This window comes from Chiloscyllium plagiosum, unplaced genomic scaffold (genome assembly GCF_037043375.1).
Source record: "Chiloscyllium plagiosum isolate Xiang-an unplaced genomic scaffold, Cpla_swu_hap1 HiC_scaffold_19, whole genome shotgun sequence".
Classification (NCBI taxonomy): Eukaryota; Metazoa; Chordata; class Chondrichthyes; order Orectolobiformes; family Hemiscylliidae; genus Chiloscyllium; species Chiloscyllium plagiosum.
The window spans coordinates 40,137,810-40,158,987 of NW_028270157.1; the positions used below are offsets into that span (position 1 = coordinate 40,137,810).

General features: G+C 41.1%; 1 protein-coding gene across 1 annotated transcript in view; it reads left to right on the forward strand.

Moving 5' to 3' along the window:
- kcnq1.2 (potassium voltage-gated channel, KQT-like subfamily, member 1.2) overlaps positions 1–21,178 on the forward strand; it is a 599,569-nt gene that overhangs the window by 419,250 nt on the left and 159,141 nt on the right. The window lies entirely within an intron of this gene.

Consider the following 21,178-nt stretch of genomic DNA (forward strand, 5'->3'; position numbering starts at 1 on the left):
CTGTTTTTCTAACAATTTCTGTTTCCGTTTGTATTTATGGGATGTTATTATATTGAAATAGTTATTTAGTAGTAGTTAATGTATATATTATTTTGTTAAGCATGTTGATAGAATTACAGTTAAATCAATCTTTTCTTTCATTTTTATTTTGTCTGTATTTTAATTATAAAGTAAAGTGTGTTTTGTTTAAAGTCAAGTAGTTTGACTAATCAAATTGCAGCCAGAGCACATTTACCTTTAAAATAAGAAAAAGTTAGCATCTAGAGAAGAACAAAACATTTTCAAGGTTGGCATACCTGGAAGAGTTGTGGCAGTGAGTTAAACATGGAATTAAAAAATCCAAAAGAACTGCAAATGCTGGGAATCAGAAACAAAAAACAGAAATTGCTGGTAAAAGGCAGCCGGTTTGGCAGCATCTTTGCAGAGAAATCAGAGTTAGTGTTTTAGTTCCAGTGACCCTTCTTCAGAACAGCATCTGCAAAGAATATTACTTGATTTGCAAAGGTATTGTCGAGACATGATGTACAGATATGCATTGCCAATGTACTGTCAAATGCAGCACTCCATTTGAGATATTAAGATAGCGTGTGAAATTTCTAAATTCATTGAGAAACAACAGAAAGTATGCTGTTCAGCAGAAATATTTAATCTGTAAGACAAATGTTTTGCTTAATTCAAGCAAACTACACAACAGTCAACTTTCCAATTGCTGCAGGAAGTAATGATTAGGCATAGAGATAAAGCTAAAGTAGTTAGTACAAAAGAAATAGAGTCATTATTCTTCAGGAGATGTGAGAAAAAGGGGCTGAAGTGTGTTCATGCAAGCCATCAAAGAATGAGTCTGGCCTGTGTATGGAAACATAATTTGGAGATGCCGGTGTTGGACTGGGGTGTACAAAGTTAAAAATCGCACAACACCAGGTTATAGTTCAACAGGTTTAATTGGAAGCACACTAGATTTCGAAGCGACGCTCCTTCACCTGATTACCTGATGAAGGAGCGTTGCTCCGAAAGCTAGTGTGCTTCCAATTAAACCTATTGGACTATAAACTGGTGTTATGTGATTTTTAACTATGGAAACATAGGTGCTTTACTGACAAAAATGTGAGCAACTGAGCTTAAGAACCACAGTGCAGTGCCTGTAACAAATAACAGGCTAAGCAAGCTTTTAACAACTGACATCTCAGACAGAAAGTAAAGCTCTTCATTCTCACAGGAACTGTTCTGACTACTGGGAGTTAGCCTAGCTGATATCAATGACCACCAATGAAATTGTAAAATGCCTGAATGCACACTTTAGTCATCATGCATTCCGGACATTGTGACAAGTGAAACGGTCCTCAGCTGCTTCAGAAAGGTTTGAGAAATTCAACACCATCAACATCTTCACACATTCCACATTCAAATAGAAAGGCTGAGTTGATGTGAAAGTTGGAAAACAGATGATAAAGAAATTGAGCATAAACCTGTAAAAGGCAATCCTTGAATGGCCAATATGTCGACTGAAGGCATCGAAAGTAGTCCATTCCAAAGGCTAATGTCTTACACTTCTATTGCAAAAATATTGTTAATTTGGAGAGCCAGTCAGATTACAAATGTTCAGTTATCTCAAAACTGGACAAGCCACATGTCAATTTAGGACTTGGTGTAAAGTAATTATCAACTCCACCATACACTGTGAACATGCATTACCAGATATATGGTCACAGCTCTGTACACACAACTAGGGAAACTATGCCATCATGTAGACAGTTGATCAGGAAAACATGATCTCACCAGCAGCACAGAGTACAGAACCATCTCAGTCCCAGACGTCCATCATTGCCGAGCAATTGAAATTTATCAGTAAAATAGTTACCATGGCAAGAACACACAAGAACAAACAACATGTCCCAGGAAAGAAATATTGGCCTTTGGAATGAGCAGATACCAGATGAGCCAACGACAATGCACATGCATATTATTTGGAGACCTGCATAATTTTAAAACTGTGAATATAGTGTATCTGCATAGTGGACAGAGGTGGAACTGACTACATTTAAGATGCAGTTCTGATAATGAATTTGTATTTTCTTTATGACTGTGTATACTGAGGAACTGTGTATTTTGTATTTGCAAATGCTTGCAATTTATTTTAATGCGATAAATGGAAAATTTGGAGAAATGCATCCGTCTCCTTTCTGCATTGGCTGGCCTGCTGTGAACTCTATCTTTGCTGTAAGGACACTGATAAGTTCACGGACACTGATAAATTAAGATTTCACAGTTGGAAACCTTCAAGAATACTTTCTTATTCCGAATTAGAAGGTGATAACATTTCTGTTTATTTGATTCTATGCAAAACCCTGTTTGTTTGCAATATAACATGTACTCTAAAAGACTTGGTGATCAATCATTATATCTGAAAGGATTCTTGTTGACAGCATTGAATGGAAAAGAAGCACTGAAAATACCTTTCCTTCAATCCTAATATTTACTGTATCTAAACACACCCATTCCATTTAAAATTAGAATTGCAAGTTTGCTTTTCCAGTCCGCCACATGTTACCTCTTATGTTTTCATTGACTTTTTAAAAAAGGTTCTGGGAAAGCTGAGAAATAGAACTGCATTATTTAATATGATTTTTGTATTGGAAAAACATTTGAATAAGGCCCATATGTGAGCACAGGATTGTGATGAGTGATCACTCACACCACTTGTTCCAATGCACACAGCTTGCGAACATTGTGCAACCTTTATGATTACAGTGTGCAGCTAATGCAAGACACACTGCTAAGTGGCTGCATATGATATTAGTTGATGAAAATCATGAGTGATTAGCATGAGTTGAAGCCAACCTGTGCGACTTGAAGCCAGGCTGTACCTCTGAAAGGGGAGGTGCTATTTGGCTAGAGCAATTAGAATTTTTTGCACAAGTGAGTTTGACTGAGGAAGACAGGAATGACACTGCATGGCAGAAAGTGGGCTGTATAATTCTACGACTGTAGACGTTGGCCTAAAGTTTATATGCACCCACGAGATACATTTTAAAATAGGCTGAGTGGTCAGACCACCATCACACCATTCCTGAATTTACCCCCATCCAACAAAAGAGGTAGACAACCCACCATTTTAAAATTAATTGTTAAAGGTCAATTAGGCTTACTAACAAGCCTACTGAGTTGAATAAGATGCTGCCAAAGCCATAATTGGGCTGATATGGACAGTCAGATAGGAGTGATCAGGCTAGTTATAAAGGCTTACATGACAAACACCAGAAAAAGTAGGGTCATCTCATTTGTGGGTGGGGTGTATTCCATATATATCAGGGGCAAAACCTGCCTCAAGATGACAACTTCCCTTCATCTGTTCCAACAACCTGACAGAACACAAACCTCCATTCTCCTCTCTAACCACTGCTGGACTTTAGGAACCCTAAAACCCTCAGGCTTAGTTTTGGGGCAGCCATGATCTTCCTCTGGCCTCTTTCTGCATTTCCAACACTACGACTAATCACCCATGATTGAGTTGTGGAACACTTAGGAGTATTGGAGCTGTCAGCCAATCTGATTGGCTGGTAAACCCCAAAGCTAGGATTTTAAAGTCAAAACAACAGCACTTTTGAAAGGGAGAAGAACAGACAAAGGAAGCATATGGTGAGGTCAGTGCAGGAGCGAGAGAGAAAGAAACCCAAATTGCCAATTGACAAATCAGTGAACCCGTGCAGTTACTGCCTTTGCTGTTGAATCCATGTATCGCTGGGTAGCGGAGTACGTCTGGGAAAATTAAAAAAACAGTGAAATTCACAATTGATCTTGGAGAGGTCACAGCACAGAAATAGATAAGTGAATTTTAAGCGTGACCTTACAATAAGTCTGCAGTAGTGAGTACAGTGGGTTCTTTCTTGATTATATGTTTTATTGATTAAACTTAAAATATAAGCCATAAGTATTAATTTAACCTGGAGCAGTGTTTTGTAGAGAAATTAGACAGTGCTATTTTCTAGGTCTGCAAATTGAAAGAAGCTAAAAATTGCCTTTAGTAGAGTAATATGCTCTTATTGGATGTGGGAGTTTAGGGAGAGTTTATAGGTTACTGAGGATTATAGCTGCAATGAATGCCGTTGGTTGCGAATCCTATCAGATCGAATGGTTCTGTTGGAGAGGCAGTAAAAGGCAATGAGGAATTTACAAGAGCAAGGGATGTAATGGATGGCAGTTATAGGTAGGGGGAAAATCTCCGAAATGGTTACATAGATGGATTAACTCCAGGAAAGGGAAGAGAGGTAGGCAGGTAGTGCAGGCTATCTGTGGTTATTCTGCAACTGTCCCCATTTCAAACAACTATGTTATTTTGGAAAATGTGGGGGGTGATGGATTCTCAGGGGAACGTAGCACAAACAACCAAATTTCTGGTATTGAGACTGGCTCGAATGCAACGAGGAGTTCTTCGGGCTCCAATCAATCGATTGTCTTAGGGGACTCTTTAGTCCAAGGTTCAGACAGACGTTTCTGTAGCCAGCAGCGAAAAAGCAGAATAGTGTGTTGCTTCCCTAGTGCCAGGATCAAGGATGTCTGAGAGAGGGTGCAGAATGTTCTCAAGGGGGAGAAGGGGCAGCAGTAGGTCATTGTATACATTGGAACCACCGACATAGGAAGGGAAAAGGTTGAGATTCTGAAGGGAGGTTACAGAGAGTTAGGCAGGAATTTAAAAAGGAGGTCCTCAAGAGTAGTAATATCTGGATTACTCCCAGTGCTACGAGCTAGTGAGGGCAGGAATAGGAGGATAGAGCAGATGAATGCATGGCTGATGAGCTGGTGTATGGGAGGAGGATTCACATTTTTGGATCATTGAAAGCTCTTTTGGGGTAAAAGTGACCTGTACAAGAAGGATGGATTGCACCAAAATTGGAAGGGGACTAATATACTGGCAGGAGGATATGCTAGATCTGTTCGGAGGATTTAAACTAGAAGGTCGGGGTGGGGGTAACCCAGGGAGAGAGCAAGGAAAGAGATCAATCTGAGATTGATACAGTTGAGAACAAAGGTGAGTCAAACAGTCAGCACAGGCAAGGACAAAGCAGAGAACAAGGTAGGACTGATAAATTAAACTGCATTTACTTCAATGCAAGACGCCTAACAGGGAAGGCAGATGAACTCAGGACATGGGACTGGGATATTATAGCAATTACAGAAACATTGCTCAGGGATTGGCAGGACCGGCAGCTTAATGTTCCAGGATACAAATGCTACAGATAGGTCAGAAAAGGAGGCAAGAGAGGAGGGGGAGTGGCATTTTTGATAAGGGATAGTGTTCCAGCTGTACTGAGGGAGGATATTCCCGGAAATACATCCAGGGAGGTTATTCGGATGGAGCTGAGAAATAAGAAAGGATGATCACCTTATTGAGATTGTATTATCGACCCCCTAATAGTCAGAGGGAAATTGAGAAACATTTTTTTAAGAAGATTACAGCTATCTGTAAGAATAATAGGGAGGTTATGGTCAGGGATTTTAACTTTCCAAATATAGACTGGGACTGCCATAGTTTTAAGGGTTTAAATGGAGAGGAATTTGTTAAGTGTGTACAAGAAAATAGTCTGATTCAGTATGTGGATGTACCTATTAGAGAAGGTGCAAAACCTGACCTACTCTTGGGAAATAAGGCAGGGCAGGTGACTGAGGTGTCAGTGGGGAGGACTTTGGGGCCAGCAACCATAATTCCATTATATTTAAAATAGTGATGGAAAGGGATAGACCAGATCTAAAAGTTGAAGTTCTAAATTGGAGAAAGGTCAATTTTGACGGTATTAGGCAAGAACTTTCAAAAGCTGATTGGGTGCAGATGTTCGCAGGTAAAGGAATGGTTGGAAAATGGGAATCCTTCAGAAATGAGATGATGAGAGTCCAGAGAAAGTATATTCCTGATGGCGTGAAAGGAAACGCTGGTAGATATAGGGAATACTAGATGACTAAAGAAATTGAGGCTTTGGTTAAGAAAAAGAAGGAAGCATATGTCAGATATAGACAGGACAGATCGAGTGAATCCTTAGAAGAGTATAAAGGCAGTAGGAGTATACTTAAGAGAGAAATCAGGAGGGCAAAAAGGCGACATAACATATCTTTGGCAAAGAGAGTTAAGGAGAATCCAAAGGGTTTTTACAAATACATTAAGGACAAAAGGGTAACTAGGGAGAGAATAGGACCACTCAAAGATCAGCAAGGCAACCTATGTATTGAACCGCAGGAGATGGGGGAGATAATAAACAAGTATTTTCCATCAGTATTTACTGTGGAAAAGGACATGGAAAATATGGAATGTAGGGAAAAATATGTTAACATCTTGAAAAATGTCTATATTACAGAGGAGGAAGTGCTGGATGTCTTGAAACGCATAAAAGTGGATAAATCTCCAGGACCTGATCAGATGTATCCTAGAATTCAGTGGGAAGCTAGAGAAGTGATTGCTGGGCCTCCTGCTGAGATATTTGTATCATTGATAGTCACAGGTGAGGTGCTGGAAGACTGGAGGTTGGCAAACATGGTGCCACTTTTTAAGAAAGGTGGTACGGACAAGCCAGGGAACTATAGACCAGTGAGCCTGAAGTTGATGGTGGGCAAGTTGTTGGAGGGTATCCTGAGGGATAGGATGTACATGTATTTGGAAAGGCAAGGACTGATTAGGGATAGTCAACATGGCTTTGTGCGTGGGAAATCATGTCTCACAAACTTGATTGAGTTTTTTTGAAAACATAACAAAGAGGTTTGATGAAGGCAGAGGAGGGGATGTGAACTATATGGACTTCAGTAAGCTGTTCGACAAGGTTCCCATGGGACACTGGTTAGCAAGGTTAGATCACATGGAATACAGGGAAAACCGGCCACTTGAATACAGAACTGGCTCAAAGGTAGAAGACAGAGGGAGTAGGTGGAGGGTTGTTTTTCAGACTGGAGGCCTGTGATCACTGGAGTGCCACAAAGATCAGTGCTGAGTCCACTATTTTTCATCATTTATATAAATGATTTGAATGTGAGCATAAGAGGTACAACTAGTAAGTTTGCAGATGACACAAAATTTGAGGCGTAATGGACAGCAAAGAAGGTTACCTCAGACTACAATGGGATCTTGATCGGATGGGCCAATGGGCTGAGGACTGGCAGATGGAGTTTAATTTAGATAAATGTGAGGTGCTGGATTTTGGGACAGCAAATCTTAGCAGGACTTATACACTTAATGGTAAGTTCCTAGGGAGTGTTGCTGAACAAAGAGACCTTGGAGTGCAGGTTCATTGCTCCTTGAAAGTGCAGTCGCAGGTAGATAGGATAGAGAAGAAGGCATTTGGTATGCTTTCCTTTATTGCGTACTGGAGTTGGGAGGTCATGTTGTGGCTGTACGAGACATTGGTTCAGCCACTGTTGGAATGTTGCATGTAGTTTTTGTCTCCTTCCTATCAGAAAGGTGTTGTGAAATTTGAAAGGGTTCTGAAAAGATATACAAGGATATACCAGGGTTGGAGGATTTGAGCTATTGCGGGGGGTTGAATAGGCTAGGGCTGTTTTCGCTGGAGCATCAGTGGCTGAGGGGTGACCTTATAGATGTTTATAAAATCATGAAGGGCATGGATAGGATAAATAGACAAAGTATTTTCCCTGGGGTGGGGTGATTCCAGAACCAGATGCCATAGGTTTACGGTGAGATGGGAAAGATTTAAAAGAGACCTAAGGGGCAACATTTTCATGCAGTGGGTGGTATGTGTATGGAATGAGCTGCCAGAGGAAGTGGTGGAGGCTAGTACAATAGCAACATTTAAAAGGCATCTGGATGGGTATATGAATAGGAAGGGCTTGGAGGGATATAGGCCAGGTGCTGGCAGGTGGGACTAGGTTGGGTTCGGATATCTTGTCAGGATGGTCAAGTTGGACCAAAGGGTCTGTTTTTCGTGCTGTACATTTCTATGACTCTATGACTCCTCCCATGTGAGGGGTGAGTCCCAATATTAGCCAATTTAGCTTACCTACAATTTGTTATGACTGCAAACAGGCTTGCAAAGAGAAAACTGGCTTCCAGCCCATTGTCCTATCAAGGGAAGTGAGCAGATCTCATGACATTTAGCCTTGTCATGCAACAGAAATGAAAAATGTGGTGCTGGAAAAATACAGCAGGCCAGGCAGCATCCGAGGAGCAGGAGAATCAACCCTCTTCAGGAATGAGGCTGGTGTGCCAAGCGGGCTGAGATAAAAGGTAGGGGGGAGGGAATTTGGGGGAGAGGCACTGGGAATATGATAGGTGGAAGGGGGTGGGGGCGGAGAAGTCAGGAAGAAGATTGCAGGTCAAGAGGGTGGTGCTGAGTCCGAGGGTTGGGACTGAGATAGGTGGGGGGAGGGGAAATGAGGAAGCTGGAGAAATCTACATTCATCCCGTGTGGTTGGAGGGTTCCTAGGCGGAAGATGAGGTGCTCTTCCTCCAGGCATCGTGTGGCCAGGGTCTGGCGATGGACGAGGCCAAGGACCTGCATGTCATTGGCGGAGTGGGAGGGGGAGTTAAAGTGTTCAGCCACGGGGCGGTTGTGTTGATTGGTGCAGGTGTCCCAGAGGTGTTCCCTGAAACGTTCCGCAAGTAGGCGGCCTGTCTCCCCAGTGTAGAGGAGACCACATCAGGTGCAGCTGATACAGTAAATGATGTGTGTGGAGGTGCAGGTGAATTTGCGACTGATATAGAAGAATCCATTGGGGCCTTGGAGGGAGGTGAGGGGGGAAGTGTGGGTGCACGTTTTGCACTTCTTGCGGTTGCAGCGCCTCACCTTCCGCCTAGGAACCCTCCAACCACACGGGATGAATGTAGATTTCTCCAGCTTCCTCATTTCCCCTCCCCCTACCTTATCTCAGTCCCAACCCTTGGATTCAGCACCGCCCTCTTGACCTGCAATCTTCTTCCTGACCTCTCCGCCCCCACCCCCTCTCCGTCCTATCACCCCCACACTCACCTCCTTCCACCTATCGTATTCCCAGCGGCCCTCCCCCAAACTCCCTCCCCCTACCGTTTATCTCAGCCCGCTTGGCACACCAGCTTCATACCTGAAGAAGGGCTTGTGCCCGAAACGTCGATTCTCCTGCTCCTTGGATGCTGCCTGGCCTGCTGTGTTTTTCCAGCACCAGATTTTTCAACTCTGGTACTCCAGCATCTGCAGTCCTCACTTTCTCCATGCAACAGAAATCCATGGAGCTTCAGCAGGTTCTCCAGACAAACTCTGGAAAGGCAATGGAAACAAATAGCTCTGTAAGTCAAAACCAGCATATTAGCACCGTGTATCTAGATATAGTGCTGTAAGATGTTCAAAGTCCTCATATGCTTGCTCAGACCTGTGAATTCAGTTCAAATAACCCACTAACTGCACCCACTAGCCTCACAGACTGATCATAGAACATAGAACAATACAGCACAGAACAGGCACTTCGGCCCTCGATTTTGTGCCAACCTGTGAACTAATCTAGGCTCATCACCCTACACTAACCCATCATCATCCATATGCTTATCAATGGACTGTAAATCTCCCTAATGTGGCTGACTTAACTACATTGGCAGGCAGGGCATTCCACACCCTTACTACTCTCTGAGTAAAGAACCTGCCTCTGTCATCGGTCTTAAATCTATCACCCCTCAATTTGCAGCTATGCCCCCTCATACAAGCTGATGTCATCATTTGAGGTAAAAGACTCTCACTGTCCACCCTCTCTAATCCTCTGAGCATCTTGTATGTCTCTATCAAATCCCCTCTTAGCCTTCTACTCTCCAATGAGAACAGATCCAAGTCCCTCAGCCTTTCCTCATAAGACCTTTCACTCCAGACCAGGCAACATTCTGGTAAATCTCCTCTGCACCTTTTCCAATGCTTCCACATCTTTCTTGTGATGGGGCGACCAGAACTGCACACAATATTCTAAGTGAGGCCACACTAGCATTTTATACACTTGCAACATGACATCACAGCTCTGGAACTCAATCCCTCTACTAATGAAACCAAACACACCATATGCCTTCTTAACAGCACTATCAACCTGGTTGGCAACTTTCAGGGATCTATGCACATGGATACCAAGATCCCTCTGCACATCCACACTACCAAGAATCTTTCCATTGACCCAGTATTCTGTCTTCCAGTTATTCTTCCCTAATGAATCTCCTCACATTTATCTGCATTGAACTCTATTTCCCACCTTGCAGCCCAATTCTGCAGTTTATCACATCTCCCTGCAATCTGCAACATTCTTCCACACTAGGCAAAAGTGAGGATAGCAGATGCTGGAAACCAGAGTTTAGATCAGAGTTGTGCTGGAAAAATACAGCACGTCAGGTAGCATCTAAGGAGCAGGAAAATCAACCTTTCGGGCAAAAGCCCTTTCCACACTGCCCACCACTCAACCAACTTTAGTACAATCTGCAAACTTACTAACACATCCATCTGTGTCTGCATCCAAGTCATTTATAAAAATGACAAACAGCAATGGTCCCAAAACAGATCCTTGTGCATACCACTAGTAACTGGACTCCAGACTGAATATTTTCCATCAACTACCACTCGTTGCCTCCTTACAGAAAGCCAGTTCCTAATCCAAACTGCTAAATCACCTTCAATTCCATGTCTCCACATTTTCTCCAATAGCCTACCATGTAGAACGTTATCGTAGGCTTTACTGAATTCCATGTACACCACAACAACTGCTCTCCCCTCATCCACATGCTTGGTCACCTTCTCAAAAAACTCAATGAAGTTTGAGAGACACAACTTGCCCTTGACTAATCCATGTTGACTATTTCCAATCAAATTGTTGCTTGCTAGATGATTATAAATCCTATCTCTTATAATCCTTTCCTAAACTTTTCCTACAACAGACGTAAGGCTCACTGGTCTATAATTACCTGGGTCATCTCTACTGCCCTTCTTGAACAAGGGCACAACATTTGCAATCCTCCAGTCCTCTGGTACTAAACCTGTAGACAATGATGACTCAAATATCAAGGCCAAAGGCTCAGCCATCTCCTCCCTACCTTCCCAGAGAACTCTCGGAAAAATCCCATCTGGCCCAGGGGACTTATCTACTTTCACACCTTCTAAAATTGATAATACCTCTTCTTTACTAACCTCGATCCTTTTAAGTCTAATAGCCCATATCTCAGTCTTCTCTACAATATTCTCCTTTTCCTGAGTAATAACAGATGAGAAATATTTGTTTAACACCTCCCCAATCTCCACAGGGTCCACACTCAACATTCCACTTCTGTCTGACAGGACCTATTCCTACTCTAGTCATCTTTTTATTCCTCACACACCAATAGAAAGCTTTAGGGTTCTCCTTTATTCTATGTGCTAAAGACTGCTCATGTCTCCTCCTTGCTCTTCTTAACTCTCTCTTTAAATCTTTCCTAGCTACTCTGTAATTTTCCATTGCCTAATCTGAACCATAACACCTCAATGTCACATAAGCTTTCCTCTTCCACTTAACAAGAGGTAGTTTCTTTAGTAAACTGTGGTTCCCTTACCTTATCACTTCCTCCCTGACTGACAGGGACATACCTATCAAAGACATGCAATATCTATTCCTTAAACCAGTTCCACATTTCAATTGTCCCCAACCCCTGCATTTTTCTACCCCATTCTATGCCTCCTAAGTCTTGCCTAATCACATTATAATTGCCCTTTCCCCATCTATAACTCTTGCCCTGTGGCATGTACCTATCCCTTTCCATCGCTAAACTAAATGTATCCGAATTATGGTCACTCTCTCCAAAGTGCTCACCTTTTACTAAAGCATTGCCAAGTACCAGATCCAGTGTGGCCTCCCCTCTTGTTGGCCCTGCGACCTACTGTGTCAGAAAAACTCCTGCACACAATGGACAAAAACTGATCCATCCGATGTACTGGAGTTTTCACATTTCCAATCACTGTTGGAGAAGTTAAAGTCTCCCATAATGACCACCCTGTTCATTTCACTCCTGCCCAAATCGATTTGCCAATCCACTCCTCCACATCCCTGGAACTTTGTAAAGACCTATAAAACAAACTCCAGCAGTTTGACACCTCCTCCTGTTTCTAACCTCAGGCCACACCACCTCAGTAGACCAGTCCTCGTCAAAAGTTCTTTCCACCACTGTTGTACCATCCTTGACTAACAATGCCACACCTCCCCCTCTTTTACTGCCTTCCCTATTCTTAATGAAAGATCTAAACCCTGGAACCTGCAACATCCATTCCTGATCTTGCTCTATCCATGTCTCGGAAATGGCCACAACATCGAAGTCCCAGGTACCTATCCATGCTGCATGCTCACCTACATTATTCAGGATACTCCTGGCATTGAAGTAGAAACACTTCAACCCAGCTTGCTGTCTGCCAGCACACTCTTGTGACCGTGAAATCCTGTCCATGCCCTCTCTACTCGCATCCTCCTGTGCACTGCAACTACATCTCAGGTTCCCATCCCCCTGCTGAGTTAGTTTAAATCCACTTGAATAGCACTAGCAAATTTCCCATCCAGGATATTAGTACCCCTCTGGTACCCAGAATGAGCCCCAATTATCCATAAACCTGAAACCCTCCCTCCTGCACCATCCCTGCAGTCACATGTTCAGCTGACATCTCTCTTTGCTCTTCGCCTCACTATCACGTGGCACGGGTAACAATCCAGGGATAACTCTGTTTGTTCTCGCTCTCAGCTTCCATCCTAGCTCCCTGAAATCCTGCCTTACATCCCTATCCCTCTTTCTACCTATGTCATTGGTTCTTATGTGGACCACAACTTGGGGCTGGTCTCTGTCTCTCCCTTCAGGACCCCAAAGACGTTATCTGAGACATCACGGACCCTGACACCTGGGAGGCAACACTCTCCTTCTTTCCCCACTTTCCTTCCGTGCAACAGAGACAGACTCTGTGCCAGAGACCTGCATCCCAGTGCATTCCCCTGGTAAGTCATCCCCCCAACACTATCAAAAAGGCTGTACTTGTTTTTCAGGGGAATGACCATAGGGCATCCTTGCACTGACTTTTTTTTCCCATTCTAACATATACCCAGCTTTCTTCATACCGATGAGTAACTATCGATACAGAGGCTCCCAATCTCTCATCTACCAACAGCTCATTCATTTGTCATTCGCAGTGATAAATTCACTTCAGTTCACTCTCACATGCTAAACACTGCTGCAAGACTCAGTCCCACACCTCACATTTTGTGCACTCTGCCAACAATTCAACCTTGACAGCTAATACATCACACCACTCACTGATTCACTGCGCTCTATTGCAGAACAAAATGGCACACAGGTGACAATGCCTAATTAGTAGGGGCAGAATCAAGCAGAATCTTGTTCTCCTCCCACTGAAGGAGACAATGCCTCATTGAGGCAGCTATGGATGAGGCTGTGGTTAGCAGTGGGACCTGATAGAATTCAAGATAATTGTAACCACTTCCCTAATCCTGCTTCTGACATGCCACATTTCCCTTAACCCTCAACTTCTCTGATTTACAAATTGTGCATGGCTTAGGCATTCTTTTCGTTGTTGCCCTTCTCTTCACAACCATCTCACTCTTGTGTCTTTATTTTCTCACGTTCTAAAAAAAAAACTGCATTCAAAATGTTTGTTTCGTATTGGCTTTTATTTCAATGTTATGGCAAAGAAGACACTATGCTGATCAGTAATAGAGGGAAGGTCAGGTGTATGAATATGTTGAATGCGGAATTGGAATTATTTTACTAGTTCAGGAATTGAATAAGCCAATCATAGAAAGCCCAACTAGAAAGGGGTTATGTTGGTTTCCTCCTTTCTTCATCTTCACCTCTTCCTAATTGTCTTCTCTTCTGGTCTCTCTCCTTCCTCGTCCTTCTTTTCCCCCACAGTAGCTCACTATATATCTGGTGGCAAGGTTTGTATTCTCATAATGGTGAGGTTGCATAAGTACAGGAGACCTTGACAAATCTTGAAACATGATGAGGCACATTGCAGGCCTCTCCCACAGTGGTACAGGCAGAATAAGGCTTGCACACCACACCGATCTACCTCAGGACATTCATGTAGCAACATGGCAGTTGTTATGTACATGGTGCTAATCTGTCCTTGAATTATGCACTAGAGATATGAGCCAGATGCTGATATTCCATATTATCTACTAAACACCCTGTAGTTTGATATAGTGGCTCAAATACTAATGATACTGTGGACAGGTGCAGAATAAAGGCACAATAAAAGCACTGGTATAGGTGGCCAGGAATTCACTTGACTGAAGTACTAAGAATGGATGTACCAGCTGCAAAGTCAGAAAATGGAACCTGTTGTGGTTGATCTCTGTGTTCAGATGTAGCACCAGTGAAGTAACATCTGTGTAGTCAGTGGCACTTTATACTATTTTGCTATCCTAGTAAAATCACATGCACACTCCAGCTACTTTTCTTTGGAAAGAAAGAATGCAGTATATTGACCAGATATACTGTGTGTCGAGAACAGTTTAGAGTTGAATTTTGTTGCCATAATTTCTTTGATGTTTATTTTTACAATTTGTAGTTATATTTGACAAACTCAGACACAGGAATTACAGTCAATAACGGGACGCGCTTGTTACCTATTTCAACAAATAATTATAACAAAATCAACACACATGTGTTTGACATATTATTTTTTTCCGTTATCCTCCCTTCATCAGATGCATTTTAAATTGAATTTCAAATGTGGCTCAATGACAAAAACTCTGGAGTTGTCTCTCATAAAGGTGATTTTGTATCATTGGATCCAACATTGTACTGATTCAAGGCTTGGCTCTAGGTGCAATGCAAGTGTTACTTCTGACTTCATCAAAAACAATTTTAATGAAACAGGCACTAAGAGGGACTAGTCAGATGTAAAGATTGAAGATCACTTCAGTGCTGAGGTGCCATTTCTCCTCAAAAAATGGACCAAAGGGCTTTCTGGTAACCAAGGTACAGTGTGATGGAGAAATTGTTCACATTTTTTCTTAATACTAGTATCAAATATTAAATCATAAATTAATCTGTAAGAGTTCTTTTCCCGTGATGTCAACATTGTTTTTGAGCCTAGCAAAGGACATTGCAATAAGTTAAAGTTTACTGTTACCTCAGCATTGAATTGTCTGTTGCCTATGTTATATTTACGGATTTTGAACATTATAGGTTTTATTTCTGGAATGTAACTTAAATTTAGAGTAAATAAAGGGATCTTGTCACCGTTCTCCAGTTTATCTGACAGTACGCCTGGGTATTTTTATTGTTAGAAATCAAAGCAAGACATTGGCTTTATTAGGGAGAAAAGGGTGTTTATACTGGAGACAATGCTGCAATCTATGAGTTGACAATGGATAACGCCTTAGTGAGTGTTCGTTCAAGATATTGTTAATCTCGATTTGCAAACAGTTATACTGGAAACAGTCCATTTTGTTCTAAGGTGAAAGGGAGTTGGGATAAATGACAGCTAACTAACATTCCTATCTGAATTCAAGGTTAATATGTTTCATGTTGCTATGGGCATGAGGGCAGAACAACCCATCTTTGAGATCAGATTTTAGGCTCCTCTGCAAATCAATGACTATCACAGATTGAGAGGGAAGGTTCTGTGTCATCAGCAGAGAAATGAGATTGCTTGACTTTGTGAGCTGCACAGCTGGCTGCTGGAGGGATTCAAAAAGACATATTGCATCTTTCTACTGATTCCGGAAAATTTATTCTGGCATGAGTAGGGGAAAAGGTGAATCATTGGAACAGGCTTTAATGCCAGTGGTGAAGGCATGTCATGATGGCCACTTGAAGTTATGATTTGGTGAAATTAGGATATGGAAACCCATTGGAAGCTAGGAGCAACGTTGGATTGTTTAATTAAAATGACTGCTTTTCCATAGGGAATGCAATCGACGATAAATACACAAGGAAATGTCATTTTCTGTTATCAAGCATATATTTGCCTCTAAAAGAAATTGGTGTTTATGTAATAAGTGTTCCATTTGTAGAAACACTTTTTTAAAATGTGAAACTTCTCACGTTGCTCTTGCAGCCAGTAACCTGAAGTTCAAATCTCTTTTTAAGAGTCATCAATCTCTGCAGAGATTATAATACCTATTTCAAAGGTTATGGATGTGGACAGGTCATGAACCACAATTCTGACACATGAAAATGGGCCATAATCTGTACTTAAACATTCTATCACAATTTATTTCTCAAAGCAGGCTATTGCAGACTTTTGGAGTCTCCAACTAAAATGATCTGCTGCATGTTGAACAAAGAAGTAATATTTTAATAGTTGCTGTCAGCCACTAAAGCTCTATGTCACTGGCTCCTTCTAGACTGCTACAGAGGACATCACCCATATCTCCCAGTTTGAGATGCCATTTTATGTGTTCATTGAAGCTAATTAATATATCATCTTTATCATATACACAAATAAGTTCTAAGATTCGTGACAGCCGGGGTTTCTTTCCGATCAGAGTACCAGTTATCAGAATAGGAAAAATTTCCACTTTATTAAATTGTAGATATAGGAGCATAAAAATTTGTGTACACTAAACAGACAGCTGCCAGAATAATTTCATACAGAATTTATTTTAAATAAAAATAAGAAAAGCGAAGAGAGGGCATGCAAAACATTGGCAAATGAAGTTATAGAAAACCTACAGAGTTGTTATAAATAAGGGCAAGTGGATAACCATGGAAATTGTATAACAAACAGTTAACTAGTGTACGGAGGCAGAATCTGTTTTAACAGAAAAGGGATACAATTGCAATTCTGATGGAGTGTAAAATATTAGATGTGATTACCATGGTGAAGGAGGAAATATTAAGGAATTCACCATCCTTGAAAGTGAATCAGTTACCGAGCCCAAAGGAAAATGAGTTCCAGGCTGCTAAGGGAAAGAAAGAAGTAACAGAAGTTCTATGCGTAATTTTCCAATCCTTGCTGGTTACTGACAGAGTAGAAGAGACCTCAAGGACTGTTAATATTGTTACATTGTATAAAAGGAAAAAAGGAATGCATGAGTAAGCCAAACTTCACTGGTAAGCAAACAGTTGGAAAGAGTTCTGGAAGATGGTATAAGTCAACATTTAGAAAGTTATGGGTTAATTAGTGATTTTTAAAACTTAATTTTGCAAAACAAAATTAAAATTTTTAAAGGCAAGCTTAAGATTTAAAATCTAAACATACTAGAATGACAATACCTTTTTATTTTTATGTATTTTGATTGTGGAGCTAAAAGCAAAAAGAACTGTTTTAAAACTAAAACAGAAGTTTTCTTCAGGTAGATGGAATGTCTGCATTTTTAGAAAGCAAATAACTGAAACTCATTGTAAGTTGTGTTTATGCTGCTGCTTTAATCAAGCAGTGGGGGATGTTGTTTGTAGACAGGCCAGCACAGGTGTTATGCACAAAATGAGATTTGGCTGGCAACAGGTTGTTGATTGATTTAAGGATTTGTGACTAGTTGTGGGTGATAAAGGTGATCAGCCTGACAATCATTATCAGATTGGCTGCTGGGTAGCTGGACAATTTGTGGGTGTGCATGATACTGGTGTGCCTTTCTCTTTAGTAAAATGCCTAAAACTTGAAGAAAACCATTTTGGTTTCCCTCACTACTTATTGTAAGCTATGGACTTTAACTGGTAATTAAGAGATATTGCAGTTAGTGTACTAATTACCCGTGCCTGCTGCAAAAAAATGAAAAGAAACTGAAGAAAAGAGATTGTAAAACAGAACTTCCTGACAAGCAAAAGGATCATGTCAGTAAACCCAGTAGTCTTGGGCCATTGAACTGCTTCCCTAGTTTGTTTTACCCTCCACTCATAACACCTTTTTTTAAAAAATCTGCCCTTGTCTGTATATGAGTGTACTGACATTTTAGAAGGAGGTTATAGTCTTAACTAGTCGTGTATATGTCAACTGTGCACAGTTGTTTACCCATGGTTAGAGTAAATCTATTTGTAATAAGTAATCATTCTGGTTAAGTAGAAAGATTTGGTCCATGTTTTCTATTACCTGAGTCTACTTGGTAAATTGGGGGCTTTGCAAACTTTGATAAATTATTTAACCTTTATGATAACACTGGGTGCAGTAGGACTTGATTTTCAGAATAATAGCCAATGAGATGTGACAAATTTTGGAGGCTTGTGGCTGTGTAGTTGAAACGAAGACAACAAAGATTTGGGAATGCTATTAGTAAACAACACAGGTGAAGAAAACATTAGGTTCTGTATTGCATTTTTAAAATTGCACTGCAAATGGCAAAGGAATTTCGACAGGGGGCACAGTTGACCCTGATAATCTTAAGTGAACTTTCAGAACCCAAGCTGAGTGAATTGGCAGGAAAACTAGAGATAGCATTGCTTAACAGAGCTAGGGTGGCAGAAATAAATGAGGCTCTGGCACAGTAATTGAATTCAGTAGAATTATAAGAGGGAAACAAATATCCAGGTAGTACGAATCTGAATTGGGTAGTATTTGATTAAGTTGAAAGCAATTTGAGCATAAAGAGAAAATTTAAGGCAGAAGAAAGATGAGAAAAGGGAAATGGACATTAAAAAGCCAAGAAATAGAAATGTCAAAGCGAAAGACAAGAGTGAGAACATGTCAGGCCCAACCAAGATTTGAGGAAAAGGATGTGGAAGTATTCTTCTTGTCTTTTCTGATAATAGCATAACAGGTATATTTGGCAAAAGAGGAACTGGCCACCGCTAGGCTAAGTATGTTGACAGCTAAAGCACAGAAAGTCTTTCTTCACTATCAGAGGGAATTTCTTGGGATTATGACATGACAAAATATAACTGTCTTGGCTGCATACTAGATGGTTCCTGAAACATAAAGGTTTCAGAATCTAAGGAAAGAGCCTGGGCAAATCTATTCTGAATTTGAGAGGTTTAATCAAAGGAATTTTGACAGACAAAGACAAGCATAATAAAGTCCTTAAAGAAATTATTTTCTGAGAGGAATTTTAAAAACTCACTACCACTCAGGAACCCATGCTGAGGACAAAGAGAAGCAACTGCTAAACAGGCAGCAATAATGGCAGACAATTATGAGTTGATCTGTATAATTAAACCTTTCTTCGTCAATAACATAAATTCAGAATGGAAGAGTGAAAAGAAGGCAAGAGAAAATGGAAGAGTGAAAAGAAGGCAAGTAGCAGGGGAAGGAACTGACAATTGGGAGCGCCCCATAGTCTGCTCCTCATATCAGAAAGGAAAGTACTGAGGGTGGAAGTAAAAATTGAAAGCTGAGCATTTCCATTGTAACAAGGTGGGATTCATAATGCAGAGTGCTACAAGTTGTGAAGGAAATGCATGGAACTTATTGGAGGAAATTCAGAAGTAAATGACCACGGATCAAATTAGACTTTAACTAAAGCAAGAGCCTGGAGATAAACCCTGTTGTGAGTGTAAAACAGAAAAAGATGGAAATGAAGGGTTTATTCTGAAGGGAAAATGACCCTTCTAATGAGGTGCCTCAGCCCTCAATAATAGTAAGAGATATTGGGCTACTCAAATTTTCTTGCTGGGATAGGATTTATTTTTCCTTCCAGCGAGTTCAGAGTAAGCCAAACAGGATAGATAGAAAGTCTATTTGGAGTGTGACGTAGCCTGGACAACGATAGTTGGTGCAGATAAGAAATTACCTGAGCATGTTGCTGATTTACTCTTTGGGAATGATTGTTTTTAGATTAGATTCCGAGGAGAAAGTGAGGGCTGCAGATGCTGGAGATCAGAGCTGAAAATGTGTTGCTGGAAAAGCGCAGCAGCAGGAGAATCGCGTTTCGAGCATAAGCCCTTCTTCAGGATTCCTGAAGAAGGGCTTATGCCCGAAACGTCGATTCTCCTGTTCCTTGGATGCTGCCTGACCTGCTGCACTTTTCCAGCAACACATTTTCAGTTTAGATTAGATTTCCTAAAGTGTGGAAAATGGCCATTTGGCCCAACAAGTACACACCGAACCTCCGAAGAGTAACCCACCCAGACCCATTTCCCTCTAACTAATGCATCTAATATTATGGGCAATTTAGCGTGGCCAATCCACTTGACATGCACATCTTTGGATTGTGGGAGGAAACCCACGCAGGCACAGGGAGAATGTGCAAACTCCAAACAGACAGTCACCTGAGGTTGGAATCAAACCCAGGTCCCTGGTGCTGTGAGGCTGCAGAGAGCCACTGTGATGGCCTTGCCTAGAGTGAAAGTCATAGCTTTGCCTATAATTATGGAGAGTCCAACTGAGGCTAAAGAGTTAGAACTGTTGGAAAAACAGGTTCTGGCTAATTTTCCTACCTTTATAGTGACTAGAGCAATGGGTAACCAAAGTCCAGACTTATCTGTGTGAGTCAGCTCCACCATTTTCATTTTCCAAACTGGCACAAAAATAAAAATGACATGTGACATAGAATTCATTTTAGTGCAAATACAACCTATATGCTGGAACCCTGCTTCTATAAGCATGCAGCTCTTTAGTTACGAACCTGCAATACGTAAAGGAGCAATAAAGCGAAAATTAAAAGGGAAGAGAAGCAAAACAAGTAAAAGGCAAAAACGATCAGTGCACTGCACACTGTCTCTTTAAAAAAACAAAGACCTGACAAGAAAATTGGAAAGCAAATTCTTAAAAATGGATTGGGCATCAAATGACATCGTTAATAAATGACAATTATGCAAACAATAGATATAATTTTATTTTACAGATCAAGCAATGGATGATCCTAAGAAACAGGCTGTTAAAGTCTTTCTTACCATTGGTAAGGAGAGGCTTTGCAGAATTAACTCATCTGATCTTTTAATAAATCACCAATTCTGTCAGTTGACAAAATCACATAGCCACAAGCTCACTTTGACTTACCTAAATCCTCTACTGATAGATACCAATGTTTAAGCAGTGGCAGGGCTACCAGTACACACAGATCTCAATGTAGTCACAATTCATGAGATTCAAATCCCACCCTGTGTGGTATGACAGACCACACTTGACTCATTCAAATCAGTTAACAATCTCTATGGCTTTAGATTGGCATATAAGACACGTACTGGAATGATTACACCGAGTAGCAGAGCAGATATTCAACCCACACAAAAACCAAGATACACTTCTTGATCTACATGTTGATGTTCTGGATTACAAAGTTGAAAATATTTTCAAGTTTGATCTGTTAGACTTACTAGTGTAAACACTTATAA